Consider the following 16,764-nt stretch of genomic DNA (forward strand, 5'->3'; position numbering starts at 1 on the left):
TAGATATGGAGCCTGCATCATAAAACTCTTCAAAACAAATAAATGATGGAGGTTTCAATTCTTGATCATTATAGTGTGGCAAGAACAGCTGAAGTAAACTTTGATAGTGCTTTTCAGACTGGTTTGTTGGTGAAAACCGAGCATATCTAACAACAGCCACATCTGTCCTCGTCCTCTTTCTAACAAAGCCACATTTATCATCTAACGTGATTAAACCTGGTTTAGAGCTTTCGTTTTTGTAAACCTGCCTGTATTCTGATGCAAAAGTAGCCAAACACGTCTTTAAACTCATTAGTTTTAGGTCTACATTTATAACGATCAGTAGTGCTAGTCATCCAAATTTTGCCTGTGTGTGTGTATCTTCATGTTCTGCTCTTTTTCGAATAACGCTGAGAGGAAGACTCATTCGAACAATGCTGTCTCCAGTAGGAACAAATACTACTTTTCTGGAACTTTCCCTTAATCTCATATTTGTGAGTCGATACACACTTTCCTGGGCGGAAACATCTCGATTGTGTAGAAATACGCTACCCAACTTGTTTAGAGCCTGTTTTGTTTTAATTTCATTTTGTGCATGTGAAAGCAACAATCCCATTTCCCTTTCTGCTTTAGAGATGTATGATATTATATAAACAACACAGGCATACGGATCAGTAACAAACTGGATGTCCATATTGGCGTTCCAGCAACGCAGAAGGTCTCTATTGTACTGATTTATCCAAACCCCACTAGGGTTTCTTTTATGCACAACACTGGTTTTCTTGGTAGTTAATCGATAAGCCTTTTCAAAGATTGCCTGATTGATTCCAATTGAATTGAACAAAGCGTCGACACTGTGATAGGTTGCTTCTTCATTTGAAAGGGCTACTTTTACTTTTGTCATTATATCTTTTGCTAGTTTCAGCTTTTGTTCTGCACTAGGCTGATCTTGTTGCTTTTGCTCTTGCTCTTTATTTGGTTCATTTTCTTGCTTCTTTTCTTCTATTTTACAAATAAATGTGTTATTGCTTGGAGGTCGTGGAAAATTAAATCTACAGACTGTGCCCTTCTTTTTACAACTCTTTGTGTGTTTTTTACTATGCATCTGAACACCAGAAACAACCTCATGCATAGCATCACTTTCAGGAGGAAGATCACATGTAATATATTTGTCAATGTAATCAACAACCTCTTGATCTGGGTTTGTTCCTATCTTTGGGGAATTCTCCACCCAGAAAAGACAATGCACATGAGGGGAACCTCTTTGCTGAAATTCTACTCTGTAGAAATAATCAATTATTTTGCCAATTGGTTGAGCGGGAGACATGATTACTTCTTTTAAAAAAGTACGAAACCTATAATCAAACATCCTTGCTGCTGTCACGGGATTATTTTGTAACAGATTACATTTTTGCGACCAGTCCATGTCAGTTACATTGCCTTTTACATGTTGCACTTGCATAAATGTTTCCATCAACTCTGTCCATCGTAAATCAGCAGACAACGTCATGAATTCTAAATTTTTGCTAAATCTACCATCTGCATGAAGAATTCTACTATTGAAATATTTGGCGGGTGTTAACTTATGCTGTCTGACATCATGGAATGTTCTGGAGCTACTGATAAAATACTCTCAAAGTTTTGATCCATTATTTCCTGTGCTATATCCACTGGTTGCAAACATGTATCCAAGTACATCCCATGCTGCTGTCTGTCATTTAAATGTTCTTCAATATCATCTACAACTTCATCACATTTATCTTTCTCATCATTAGTTTCTTTTTCCAGGGGATTTTTCCAATTCTCATTAAACTTCACACCTGTATAGAATTTGTTGTGTTTTTTTAAGTATTTTAAAGCGTCATGAATTTTATTTGTGTTCACATACTGATAATCATAATGGCCTTTGTAGGAAAGTTTTCGCTTTAGTTTAACTTTAATTATGAGATCCTGACTTTCTGATCTAGGAAGAACATTACTAATAACATCACTGTTAGATGGAACACAAGTTACTGGCCCATGACAGCCATTCTGACCTCCCTTTGGTAAAGCCAATACTTTCATGAATGGTATAGTCTGTGCAACTAAATGCCCTTCTAATGAATTCATATTGGCAAGAACTTCTGGAATAGGATACACTTGTAAATTATTTATTACACTTCCTTCAGGTACTTTACCTTTATCTATTTTAGTATGACATGTATAACAAATCCACAATTTAGCTAAATGTGAGAAAGAGCAATTTGTGTCACATGAATTTGTACATTTATGAAGATATGTGGAAGTTATGCATTCGCGTGCTACTGATGCTACTAAAGAACCCTTCTTTACATATGTAGATCTTTTTTTACATTGTTTTACCTGATGTAGAAATAATAATCTATGACATACGCAACAAACAAATTTTGGGCCATGTCTTACCTTTTCTTTAAACTGCTCAATTACAAAATTAATGTCATGGTTTTTAAGTAATTGCTTAACTTGTTTAGCTTTATTGCGCTGTATGATTTTTTGTTTAAATTCAGGTTTAGTTGCATAATTAATTTTGCCTCTCTGTATGAGACCTTGTTTGTATCCAGGTTTAGTTTCATACTTAGTTTTGTGTCTCTGTAGCAGATTTTTTTTATATTCAGGGTTAGCATAGTTAGTTTGGTTTCTCTTTCTGAGTTTTTCTTTGGCCACAGGTTTAGTTGCGTAGGTGTTAACACTTGCTTGTTGTTTACTTTCTTTATACTCTATGTCACTAGCATATCTCTGTTGTACTTTCATTTTTTTGAGTTGGCTATATTCACTGTCTTCAGCATATCTCTGTTGTCCTTTCATTTTTTTGAGTTGGCTATATTCACTGTCTTCAGCATATCTCTGTTGTCCTTTCATTTTTTTGAGTTGGCTATATTCACTGTCTTCAGCATATCTCTGTCTCTTTCTCTTATTTTGGCTTTCGTTATTTTCACAGAGGGTATTTACACTATAACACATACTAGATACATTATCCTTCACACATGTAACTGGCTCATAATGACATTCATTGCAGTGTTTAAGATAAATCCCTTTGATTTCATCATCTACTGACACCTGGTCACAAACCATAGATTTAGAATCACTAGCAACATTTTCGACACCTACAACAGCCAATGTTTCTGATTCAAGATCAATAACGCTATCATCTACTGACACCTGGTCACAAACCATAGATTCAGAGTCACTTGAGACATGTTCGCCAGCTACAACAGCCAATGTTTCTGACTCAACATCAATGACACTCTCATACACTGACACCTGGTCAACTGAAACAGCTTCAACAGCAGTGACTTCAAAAGTTTCGTTAGACACATCATCGTCACCATATAGTGAATAAACAAGGTTAGTGACATGTTCGTATGCCATGTCCAAAGTGTCGTAGCATGCTACAATGCTGGTACCATGAAGCTGCAAACCACCATCTTCACCTCTTGCATGCGGATCAAACACAGCAAACCTTGACCCCAACCTAAACACAGCACATGTGTTCCTTCTTATATTCAGCAAACATGCATGTGCCTCTAACAGTGCCTTCTGGATAGCTATGTCGAGAGGCATGGCTATATCTTGAACAGCTAGATCATAGTGTTCCACGCCAATAATTCCACTGTATTGGTTCAAATAGTTTAAACAGACAGTCGTATTGTCCCATTTAAGCTTCTTGGGTAATTCGTGGACAAAAATGTACCCACTGCGATCAGCATCACTGATCATATTTTGTCGACTCATGCAACTGTACAACTCATCACCACGAACCAAGATTTCATCAATGTCCTTTGTTGTCCAGGACAAGACACTCTTTGAAAGATGTGTGACGATTGCTATGACACTGTTCGTTACACACTGCTTATTCCCATTTCTAAGAAAACGTTTGTGACCCTGATGAAAGGAACCCTAGTAAAAGAATTGACACTGTCAAGACTCACATGGTCCCGGTGGTCAGTAGGAGTAGCAGCAGGAACAGCAGACACAGCAGGGGTGATGACTTTCACAGGTTCCACTGTCGTCTCATGTACTTCACAGGACTGTTAAACAGACAATGAATTAAAGTAAAATTAGCAACTCTATAATGTAATTGTAATGTATGTAATCACATGCAAGTAATCACTACTATACATATAGGAAACATATGCAAATGTGTATATTTTTCCGTGTAATACAAATCAAAAACTTTATGGACTAGTAACTAATTTAAAATACATGGGAACAACAGGGAATGTTAAAATTATAAGTAAAACTTTCACTTAAGTTAAACACTAGCAACACAATTTAATTCAAAGAAAGAAAATAAATGAATCCAAAAATAAAAACCTGCTGTTTCGTTCCATCTCCCTTCTGGGACATCAGAAGCCTTTCCTGCAGTTTTACAGTATGAGCCTAAAACATTGAAAGAAGTTGTTAGTACATATATCGTAATTAATATTTAAAAAAAAAAAAAAGAAAAAGGAATATTTTCACACATTAGTTAAAATTAATACAAACCTTTACGGTGGCCTGTGGTCCACGGCATTCGTTTACACCAGCAACGAAAGGGCTGGACGATGTCACTGTTGCAGTCTCCTCAAAATAAGAAAAAAACAGTGTTAACACCACCATAAACACATGTATTCACCTAACACAAAATAAACTGTTTCATGGACCAACAACATTACGGTCCAAACAGTATGGGTTACCCACCTTCTTGAGGTCAAGTAGATGCTTTGCAACAGCATGAGAATAACACGGCTTGGGAGATACCGATGTCGCCGCCTCCTCCTAAAATAAGAGAAAAAAAAATATTTATAAAATAATACAATCAAATTAGCAAATCCATGACATGCAAATAATCGCTACAATACATAGGACATATGTACATACAAATGTGTATATTTCACCCCAGTAATAAACCAATATTTTTTATACAAATTAACAACTTGATTTAAAATACAGAATTCAATGTACACGCTGTTTAATTAAACTGTCTACCTAATTTAACTAACATAAAATCAGTATATATATCTATGTATAAATTCTCTCTCTCTGCTGGTTGATGAACGCAGATATATGCTAATAAGTTGGATAGTACACTGCCCATGACACTAATTTCTAAATACTCCACCTTTTCATTGTGAGATTTTGTGAATACATTCTGAATCAGCAGCGTTCTTTCAGGTAAATACAGTAGTACTAGCCTACACCTTAAATCAGTATGCTATACAGTAGAGTTGCATATGAAGTGGTTTGGGGTCTTTCTGTAAGTAATTTTGGGCTACAATTAAATTTTTGAAGAGTTCTACATGGACCAATACCACAGGCCAAGCAGTCACATTTTCAACAGGCACTACACAAGTAACTTCAAAAAACAAACCTGTTGTACATCAACTTCCTTCTTGGTCCACTGCAGCTTTGCAACTTGATCCTAAAAACAATAAACAAGTTGGTTAAGTACATGTAGATACCAATTGAGTTATGGGTTCAAACATTTTCACACACTATTATCATCATCATCAACAATGTTACCTTCACGGTGTCCAGTAGTGTAGGCCATTCACTAACATCAGGAAGGGAAGGGCTGGGCAATGTCACTGATGCCTTCTCCTTAAAATAAAAACAAAGACTGTTAAACGACCAAAAACACATTTATCCACTTAATACAATAAAAGCTACTAACTGTTTTATGTATCAATATCTTTTAGAACCAAGTTACAATGTGTTACCTTTCCAGGCTGCTCCAGTGGCTGATCCAATGAAGGGGTCCTGCCCTCCTTCAGAGCCACTGTGGGAAGACTGGCAGACGATGGACCAGGAACTGCCATTGATGTAGTAGCCTTTTCCTATAAACAATAATCAATAGTTAAACTACTAGACACATAACTATATACAATCAAAAGAGGTTGCATGTGTCTAACCGACTAAAGTAACTATACAAAAATATTTTCAAAAGGAGTAAAAAGGCACACCTGCTGTAAATCCGCTGTCTTCTTGGTAGCAAACCGATGGTGGCGACGTTGTTTTGGTGCCTTCTAAGAGACAGAAAAAAACTATATAAACAATGTTGCTTTTTAGTAATACACAATATGTTTGACAATGTAATGTCAACATTAACAAAAAACAAAAACAAATCAATATGGAACTAACCTTTGGGCCAGGTGCAGACACAGGGGCTGGGATGTGAACGGTGCCATCGCCCAAAGTCTGAAGTAGCTCCTTACTAAACCACACGGGATTTAGCACGATGGAACAGTCCACCATGTCCTCCTGACAAGGACCAAAAAAAAAAAAAAAAGTCAAAATTTGGGTTACACAAGATCAAATTTGAGAAAAATATATATAACAAGAAAAAAAATGAACTAACCTCCGTCTGAACCACTTTCTTTGTGGATGAAACACCAGAGTTGTCAGCTGGTTGGAACCTCTACAAAAGACAAATATAATTAAAAACCTGTGGTAAATTTCTAATAAATACTGAAAAATATGTTTAACATAAACCGTGAGAAAAAACAAAACATTAACCAACACTTAATTACCTTTATGCCTTGTCCAACAACTGTCCAGCCATCTTCACACACACCAACCCTTGGGAGGAAGGAGGAACCCTACGACGGACCATTGGAACCGCACAAAAGCCTTAAGATAGGGACGCCATAAACACAAAGCACCAAGACTGGGTTATTAAACTTGTTTCTCAAGATCACATTTAAGTAAAAGCTAATAACTTACATCATATTACAAAAATAGATATTCACTATATAACAAAACTCAACTAAACTGTTGCTGAACTTGCCTCTTCTTGGCAGGAACACCTGACTTGCCAGCTGGTTGCGACTTCTGCAAATATAAATATATATTTAGTAACAATACTGAAAAATATATTTAACAACAAACACTGGGAAATTTATGAAAATACTACAAAAAATTAGCACGGTATTACCTTCCTGCCTGGTCCTTTCCACCCAACTGTTGCTTGCTTTGGCTCCAAAAGATGGCCATAGCCGGCCATGTACAGAAGCTGCACCAGGATTGGCATTCCATGATTGTCGCTGAGATGAATCTAAATAAATGAAGAATCACTTTAGACAACAGTTTCCACAATAAACTTGCATCTGTCCAATTTAACTTGTTAAATCCAATACGGGAACTGAACATCACACTTATACATATACCATGAAAAAAAGGATCAAACTTGCGCCATCTCTGCTCCACAGCTGACGGTTCTTTAAAGGGAACTTATCCTCAACAGGGTACCAGGTAACACCTTAGAAATGAAAAATATAACAATAATTAGGCATTTATTTAAAATGTCTGCTTAAATGCATGTCATCCTTTATACCTGTACACAAATGTACTATTTGACTTCACATACCCAACGAAGCTTCAACCCGATGGTACTCCTCAAGATAACGCTGTTGTACGTCCAGGGCAACGTTCAAACGCGGCGGGAAGTCGACAACAAAGACCTTAACAGATACAATAGAGTTAGGACTTATACAACAAATACAAGAATGGTATTATAGAAATTATAAAAAATAATACAACATAAAAAGAGCTTACCTCAGCACAAATGATGCGGGCGCTGACCAATAGTTTGCGAAAATCTGCCGCCGCTTCACTGATGGTTTGGTCTGCAGTGAGGTTGTTGCTGGGTGCCAAGACACAGATAGCATCTGGGGTCCGGGGAAGAGAGGCGTTGACCAACTCTGCCCTCAGGTCGGCAGCACAGCCCCCAGGCACAGACAGGAAGCCAAACGACAGCGGGATGTCCTTTGACAACCCAGTCTCCTACTAAAAATGTAACAACCTTACAAAATAGCATGGTGAGAAAATGTAATGCTGTTACATTCTTTTGAAGCTGCAGCAACGTGAAATCTCGTCTCGTAGCTGCAGCAACGTGAGATCTCGTAGCATGCGAGACTCACCCCGTTCTGCCCTGAGAAAGGACCATACCAGAAAGGTAACGATCATTTTATTCATTTAAAATTATTATCATTTAAACAACTTGTTTAACATATTTATTTTTGTATACAGAATCCAATCGATATGTGCTTTTGCAACTGATCAACAAATGTACGATTTTCTTGTGTTTGCAATATAGCTTCTTAGCTAGCAAGCTAGCTAAAATACTTGTCAGTAGTAGCTAGCTAGCTACTGTTATTAGCAACTTATGCATTAAATTAAATGGACATTGTTGCAATGGTAGTATCCAATAAACATTTAAGACAGCCCTAGTTAATAAAACATTAAGTTAGGTTACCTGTTTTTAAGTCATTTTTATATAGAGACCCACCTTTTGTATGACCTAGCATTTCTTGATATCTGGTATGATTTCCATAGGGCAGCTAGCTAGCACTATCAGCAATCTTGTAGCAATGAAAATCTAAATTCATTCCAAGCAAGATTAAATTATGACCTCTGTTCTTGAGTTTATGTGTTTTAACTGTTAAAACACACACACACACACACATTCGTTTTCAATATGAAAGAAATGTGTATTTTAGATATTTTTTCACCCAAATGTAACCTAACGTTACCTTTTGTACAGCTTTCAAGATGTTGCAATATAATGTAAATGCAATGTAAATATAATGGTTGATAGTAGTAATGTGTTTGTGTGTGTGCATGTTTATCCGTGAGATAAGGAGGGGGACACAAGACGTTTGGGTCTAATCACACCGCAAGCGTGGCATGTGTATTCTGTCTGTTATGTGGCTACTGCGTTGTGTTTTATATGTGCATTCATACCAGAAATGTCTCAGATGCGCTGCTGCTGCGGCCAGTCTTTTCCCTGTCTCTTTTGAATGGAAATGCCTCCAATATATTCATGTCACCTGAAAAATAGGTGTCGGTCCTATTTCTAGCATGCACGCGTTTCCTGAGATGTGCGTGTCATTCAGGCAGTGTGCAAGCTCTAATCTGTTAACATGGGAGCCCAAAAAAAAACGGACACGCCACGCAGCTGACACGCTCATGCCACGCAGCCGGCTACACACTGCCTGCGTGTTCGGCTTGAGCTGCGGCCGAAAATGCTAAAAATAGGCCAGATGCCTATTTTTCACGTGACATGCAAGCGTGTTGGAAGCGTTTCCAGGCAACATATAATACGAAAAGATGTTTATATGTCATTTTGACACAAATACATTTAATAAATGATATTTTGATGTTTGAATGTCTCGAGGTTTTGACACAAATGCAGATATATAAGTGTAATTTAAAAAAATGTTTAATCAATTTTCAAATATTGCACCTGTCAATACAGAACGTGTATATTCTGTATACGAATATTCTGTAGCCTATTTTGCCGTCAATACTGCCAACGTTGTCTTTGCTGTAATCAAATCAGTATATATATAAATATATATATATATATATATATATATATATATATATATATATATATATATATATATATATATATTTATTTTAACATTAAGTATTACTACTGCATTTTATCAATGGGAAACATACATGTGTACAGACAAAATGTTTTAATCAATTTTCAAATATTGCACCTGTCAATACAGAACGAAATATTCTGTAGCCTATTTTGCCGTCAATACTGCCAACGTTGTCTTTGCTGTAATCAAATCAGTATATATATATATATATATATATATATATATATATATATATATATACATTTTAACATTAAGTATTACTACTGCATTTTATCAATGGGAAACATACATGTGTACAGACAAGGCTAGCAGCCGCAGCGCCGCATCAAACACGTTTCTGGTGTGCAATGACATGCAACTGACATGCAACAGAAACGCCACGCTAGCAGTGTGTAGCCGGCCTTGGAGCTATAGGGCCCTATCGTATACCATGTGCATTGCAGCGCCAAGTTGAGCGCAAGTGTGCTCGTTTTAGACTGTCTATTTAGATCCTAAAATAGGGCCCATAGACTTGTTGAGATTTAAACAGATTTTCTTTTTGAAAATCCCATAGAAATACTAGGCCTATATAAAATTGATCTACATAAGATTGCTGTTTATTATATTTCAAAACTGTTGTGGCTGTCTCTGTGATTGTGTCTCTGTACTTGTGTACCTGTGTATCTGTGAAAGGGAGGATGAGACATAGTGTCCGAGATATTGAGTTGGGGTGAAAATCGAGATGTAAATCTGACATTTTATTCATAGGCTTTGTTTATATTCAGTATCCAAACAATATGTGGTTTCAAACATTCTAAACTCTACTGTGGACATTGTTGAAATGTTGTCTGTGCAGAAGTCATGTCAGTTTTCACGCTACCTCGCTTACCCTCTTTTTTTCTCTACTTTATCCTTCTCCATTCAAACCTCTCACCCCATCTCTGTTCCAACTGTGTCCTACATAAAGATGCCTGGATCGACTAAAAAGTCCTGTATCTCCTGTCACGCCATGATTGGCGTGGCAAGAAAGAAGTGCAACCTTTGTGGAAGGGAGCAGCCATACAAGGCAATTAAAATGAATAAGTTAAAAAAAATTGAAGAAAAACCACCAACAAAGTTCAATGCCGTAAAGGCACTGGATAGTGCCTTTATTGATGTAAGCATGTTACATTCATTTATTTTCTAGTTAATTGTTCATTCAGGTATCTGTGTATGTGCAAACAAAAAACATGTGGTGTTTTGTTCTTGTTTTGTTACAGTTACATAAATTGAAAGCAGTGGGGTTTCTACCCCTGCTCCTGGTGGCGAAGCAGGGGAAGAAGAAGTTTAAGGCCCAGCTGCTCCACCTGGAAGAGCAGCCATCCAGGGAGACGATGAAGGCATTTGCCACAATTAAAGGGGTCTTCGAGACCTTCCTCAACTGTAAGCATACATATTCAGTTTAATAACAAAATAATCAGTTTCTCATACTTTATTGTACTTTATTGAACCACATAACAGTACATTCTGTTTCACAAAGCCTACAAATTAAAATATTATTTATCTTTTTTTTGTTTAATCTACATCTGTTGAAGGATTAAAAACATTTCATAGGAATGGTTTATTGACAATTCACTGACAGCCAATGTTATGCTGGTGTTTTTTTCCCCCCACAATCAGAGTAAAGTTACATATAAAGTTACATATTTGCATATATTTGTAGTGTTTATTTAAGCAAGATAGGCCAGAGAACCAACGACCTCTTTTTTTATTTAGTTGTTTTTTCAAAAATGGTTACTACATATACCTGGATTTAATAACATAAAGCTACAGCAAAGAGAGAGGGTTAGGACAAAAGGGCTTTGTTGTGATATGATACATAACACGATGCAGGGTTTATGAGTCAATGTATTGAAATTTTTTTTTTTATTTTTATAGCACATTTCAGCAACAGGGCAATTCAAATTGCTTTACATAAAACATTAAAGAGCAGTTAGAAAACAATTTAAAACAATTTAAAAACATTAAAAGACAAGAATAAAATTTACAGTGCAATATAAGAATTTAAAGACAGACATCTCAAGCAGTTCGGTCCATATTTTTGGCTCATCTCACCAACAATGGGTCCTGAGGCTTGACATGGCTTGGAGGTTTCGTTACCCATGATGACAGAAACTTTATTATATTTTTCAATGTGATCGTCACCACAAGGCTAAGTTATTTTTTTTTCGCAAACCTTTGTCAAAACCCGAACGGACTCGCAGACCGTCTCTTATCTTTGTTTTTAATTGAATAGTCTCGCAGACTACGCCTGTTCAATTGTAATTGTGTAGACTCTCAACCTATCTTTGTGTGTAAGGAGATATTCTAATTTCTGTGACATTATAAAGGCATTATCATGTGCATAACATTGTTTTGAAAATGTATACAGTATATATACTGTATATATGTCTGTATATACAGTATAGTAAAATATCGCAATACTCAAATTTATTGATTTTACAAAAAATGGTATATAAACATTACAAATAACGGTATAAATTGAGTTAATTAATAATAGCATACAATTACAATAGAGGTACAATATGAATATTGAGGTAAATGTTTTGAGCCTGCAAGACTTAAAACCTGTCCCACACTAGCCTCATTATGTCTGTGAATACAATGCATATTGAATGTAATGCATATTTTTATGTCAACAGTTTTTATATTTGTGACATGACATTTCTCAACTATAACCCTTCATAACAGTAATGAAGAGACTGTGATTACTTACATTTTATATTTATTCCATAGTGCCTAAGCCTGCTGCATCCACCTATCTTACACCTTACCCCAGCACTCCCACCCTGGCTCCCACTACCCTCACCCTACCTCCACCAACCCTCATGACTCCCACCCTGATTCCCCCAACCATCACCACACTGCCTCCCCTACAATTTCTACTCTCACCCTGCCTTCCTCTGCCCTCAACCTGTCTCCCCTCACCACTCCCACCTTACAAACCCTCACCACTTCCAATCTGCCTACCCTCACCACTCACATCCCTACCTCCTCCTACCCTCACCACTCACATCCTACCTACTCCTACCCTCACCACTCCCACCCTACCTACCCTCACCACTCACATCCTACCTACTCCTACCCTCACCACTCCCACCCTACCTACCCTCACCACTCACATCCTACCTACTCCTACCCTCACCACTCCCACCCTACCTACCCTCACCACTCCCACCCTACCTCCTCCTACCCTTCCCACTCCCACCCTACCTACCCCTCACCACTCCCACCCCTACCTCTTCCTACCCTCCCCACTCCCACCCTACCTACCCTCACCACTCCCACCCTACCTCTTCCTACCCTTCCTACTCCCACCCTGCCAGCCACTGTCACCACTTTACCTGCCTCAGCTGTAGATCTCAGTAGGAAGAAAAAGGAGAGGAGAAAAAGTAATGGTAGGGAATGTATTGAAAATTTGTTAACTAAATAGAACAGAGTATCAGTTGACATGTACATTGTAGCATAATACTTCATAGGACATATTTATTTATTTTCTGCTGTTTAATTCTTTTGCTTTCCAGTAGGATACATACTCACTCAAGTATATCTTTATTTCAGACTGTTCCTATTGCCACCAGGAAATTTTTGATGGGAATGTCCTTCGTGAAAGACATAAAAAGGTTGGTATCTGAGGGAAATGAAAGTGCATTAACAGTAGATAGGCTGTTAAAGTGGGGTAGCATAGTGGCTAAGGAACTATGCTAGCATTCATTAGCCAGAAAAAGTTGTGGGTTCAATTCCCAGTTGCCACCGTTGTGCCTTTAAGCAGGACACTTAACTTCTAGTTGATCTGGGGAGACTGGCCCTTGTAATAATTGACATATGTAAGTTGCTTTAGATAAAAGCGATAAGTATAACTAGAAATGCAATTCCAAGAAATCACCAGTGCATGAAAATGCAAAAGATGATATGTAAAATATCATATGGGTCATTCCGTGTCGAATCAGACAAAATCCAGGAAAATGGTTGCTGGACCATCTCAGATTTTGCTCAAAGTTTGTTTACCTAATATTTAGGTCCCAAAAGTAAGACCTGTAAAATATTTGTATTAAATTCCAATGTTTTCATACATATTTTCACCCTTAACGTATCATTTTTACTATCTCAGAAATACCTCATCTTGGAGGCCATGTTTGGGCATTAATATCTTGAAAAGTATAATTCTTAACCGGCCCAAACTTTGTAGGGTGGAACGTAGACATGTTCTTGGTATGATTGTACTGCATGCCCATTAGTTTTATATAAGGCCCTAGATATGGAAAAAAACTTGGAAAACTGGTGATTTTGAGGGCCTTGTAAACAGATTTTTCTGTATCCACATGGCACCAATAATTACTTTGTTTGCTTTGTCTAATACTTAATTAACGTTGAGGCAGTATTTAGATTAGATTAGATTAAACTTTATTGTCATTGTGCAGAGTACAAGTACAAAGACAACAAAATGCAGTTTGCATCTAGCCAGAAGTGCAAAAAAAGTGCAATGTGATTTTCAAGTATAGACAGAACAAGAAATATAGTGCAGTGTACAGTTGGTTTACAGAAGGTGGTTTGGAGTAATATAAATTAAATATAAATATTAGGGCTGCAACGATTCTTCGAATAACTCGAATAATTCGATTACAAAAAATCTTCGAAGCAAAATTCTTTTGCCTCAAGCTTCGTTAAATCAATGTAATTAAGGTTGTACGGCTCACTGTGTCTCCTCACGGAGGATTATTACTAGCGACCAAGAGGTGTGTGCTTCTGCGGACACAAGACTGACGGCCCATATTACAAATGAAGGAAGACGAAAAAAGCGAGGGTCTAAGAGAAGAGACAGGCGAGAGAATGCTGCTACATCTCTGTAACAAACATCCAGTGTACTCATCCATTCCATGGAGCCAACACGACACAAGGTAGTTGACGTCTGCTGCTCTCGCCCACCGCGCTGTTTACACAACTAGCCTGCAGCATGCTACTCTGCTAATAGCGATGTTTTACCAAGCTAAAACGAAAGCTGTCGGTTTGTAGTGTAACTTTTATTAGTTTGCTTCTAATCTTTGGAAATGTAGCTGCTTCGGAGACAAACCGGCTCCTCCCCCAGCATGCATTCTTTATTCTTTCTCTTCACCATAGATATATCTATGCTCCTCACTGTGTATTAGGCTGTGTATTTGCATATCCAGTGCAAAGAGCCAGAGGCAAGAAGGGGAATTGGGTAAAAAAAATATTAACATTTGGGCCACCAAAAATTTACTATTGTAATGTATTTCTTTTTAAGGTTCTTGGAATTTGGCAATAAAAAAGGTTGCTTTTTTAAAAAGGAAACCAGTCTTTTGTATATATACAAGCGACAGGTTTCCTTTTTTTTAGTAAACAGCAATAATAAATATTTACTATTGCTGTTTACCAAGTATTTCTTACTAAGTATTTCTTATCCGATTAATCAATGGAATAATCGTAGAATATTCGATGACTAAAATAATCGATAGCTGCAGCCCTAATAAATATGTGTAGTGTATTAGCAGCTACCTTATAAGAGCAGAATAAATATGGCTATGTAATATGAACAACATGTACAGATACGGGCAATGTAGTAGCATTGACATAATAATGGTTGTAAAATATAGATATACTATGCAGTATATATATTATAAGAAAAACTGAATAAATATGGATATTCAGTATGAACCATATAGACAGATATGTAAAGTATGTACAGCTATGTGCAGTGTGGTAACAGTACCATTGTATTGCAGAAACAGTAACATTATAAGAGTAGTAAGAATAAGTGTATGTGCAGGATAAATAGTATGACGAGCAGTAGAATATGGCTATGTATAAGTGTAATTACAGTATGTACATTTGTAAATAAATATAACACTGGGTGGGATAGGGTAGTGCAATTGTCGGGGGGCACACATAACTGTGGTATGCCGGTGTTCAGGGTGATGGTTGAGGAGGTGTTATTATCTAACCTAGCAGACTGAGGTCTGTTGGTTAGGAAGTCCAGAATCCAGTTACAGAGGGAGGTATTGATGCCCAGTTCACTGAGTTTGGTGATCAGTTTGGAGGGGATGATGGTGTTGAATGCTGAACTAAAGTCAATGAACAGCATTGTGCAGAGTGAAGTGCTGTAGAGATGGCATCCTCTGTGCTCCTGTTCTGACGGTAGGCAAATTGGAAGGGTTCCAGTGAGGGTGGTAAGCAGGTCTTGAGCTTACATCTGTACAGAATAACCCTTATAATAATAATAATAATAATAATAATAAATAATAATTATAATTATAATAATAATTTTTATTTTGTTTAATTCTTTGTAAGGGGCAGAAACAGCTATTTATGCAGTGGCATCCTTGCCCTTTATGGTAAGTATTTCAGCACATTACAAAAACATCTTGACATGAATATCATATTTGACATGAATCGTCATTTAGGACAAGTGTTTTCAGTGTGAACAAGAGTATCTAGTATTAATGCTATCTGTAAGAAATGCCTGGTAGGTGGGGGTGGTGGCAGATGTTAATCATCCTGTTCTGAAGGTCTTTTGTTATTTATTTATTGATGTAGGCCTATTGTTGTAAAAAAAAAAAAAAAAAGCCCCTTATAATACTCATGTATACTTTTATTTCTTTTTTCAGTGGCAAAAGGTGGAGGTCATTGTGGACCAATGTGGAGAATATTGTGTAAATAAGGAAGAAGAAAATAAATGATAATAGTCATCTTTATCTTCACCTGGTCTTTATGTCTTGTCTCTGTTTTGCTCAGCTAATGACATGAACTACATTCTGGAGAGGAAGTTAAATAAATAGGCCCATGTATAAAAAAACAACACATTATCCGTGTATTTTCCTGTTAGTTGTCCTGCAGATAACACAAACAAACAGCTGGCGATGTGCTGTTTCCATGTTCGTATAAGAAAATAAAAGGAAATCTTGTATTATTGTGGCCTCCATGTTTTCACACACGTGATGATCTCTCGCCACGGCCAACCATTGGTGGCAGCCATGCAACAAGTTGTTACGCCAAACGCCAATATAACAGAAGAAGAAGAACACGCGTCCCGACCATATGAACGCTGCCAGTCGGAAAAACAACGTAATCACGGGGTGGTCCTTCTATTCCCAGGTGGCATGAACGCAGCATGAGAGCAGGCAGCTCAGTTGCTTTTTCACCGACTACAAGACCCAGGCGGACCCAGGGCATGCTGGAAAACATCGGCCTCTCAGCTGATCTAACAACTGATTGTTTCAGAATCGAAGTTTTGTATAAACTTTTTATTGATTTTGAAATTTAAAGGCTGTCTGATTTAAAGGCTTATTCTGTACAGAACACATGTTGTGCTGATAGTGATGTTTAGAAGTCAGAGAGACTAAATCTGTTCAGATTACAG

At 37.2% G+C, this 16,764-nt stretch overlaps 2 long non-coding RNA genes across 2 annotated transcripts; both read left to right on the forward strand.

The window, feature by feature from the left end:
* Window positions 1-7,720: 7,720 nt before the first annotated feature.
* Window positions 7,721-10,633, forward strand: LOC114552668 (uncharacterized). Its single transcript, XR_003692207.1, has 3 exons — window positions 7,721-7,930; window positions 10,318-10,506; window positions 10,610-10,633. It is a non-coding gene; the product is annotated as an uncharacterized LOC114552668 (long non-coding RNA).
* A 13-nt stretch (window positions 10,634-10,646) lies between these two features.
* On the forward strand, window positions 10,647-16,203 carry LOC114552669 (uncharacterized). Its single transcript, XR_003692208.1, has 4 exons — window positions 10,647-10,772; window positions 12,951-13,012; window positions 15,696-15,739; window positions 16,013-16,203. It is a non-coding gene; the product is annotated as an uncharacterized LOC114552669 (long non-coding RNA).
* Window positions 16,204-16,764: the final 561 nt, after the last annotated feature.

The sequence above is a fragment of the Perca flavescens genome, chromosome 3 (assembly GCF_004354835.1).
Source record: "Perca flavescens isolate YP-PL-M2 chromosome 3, PFLA_1.0, whole genome shotgun sequence".
NCBI classification, from domain to species: domain Eukaryota; kingdom Metazoa; phylum Chordata; class Actinopteri; order Perciformes; family Percidae; genus Perca; species Perca flavescens.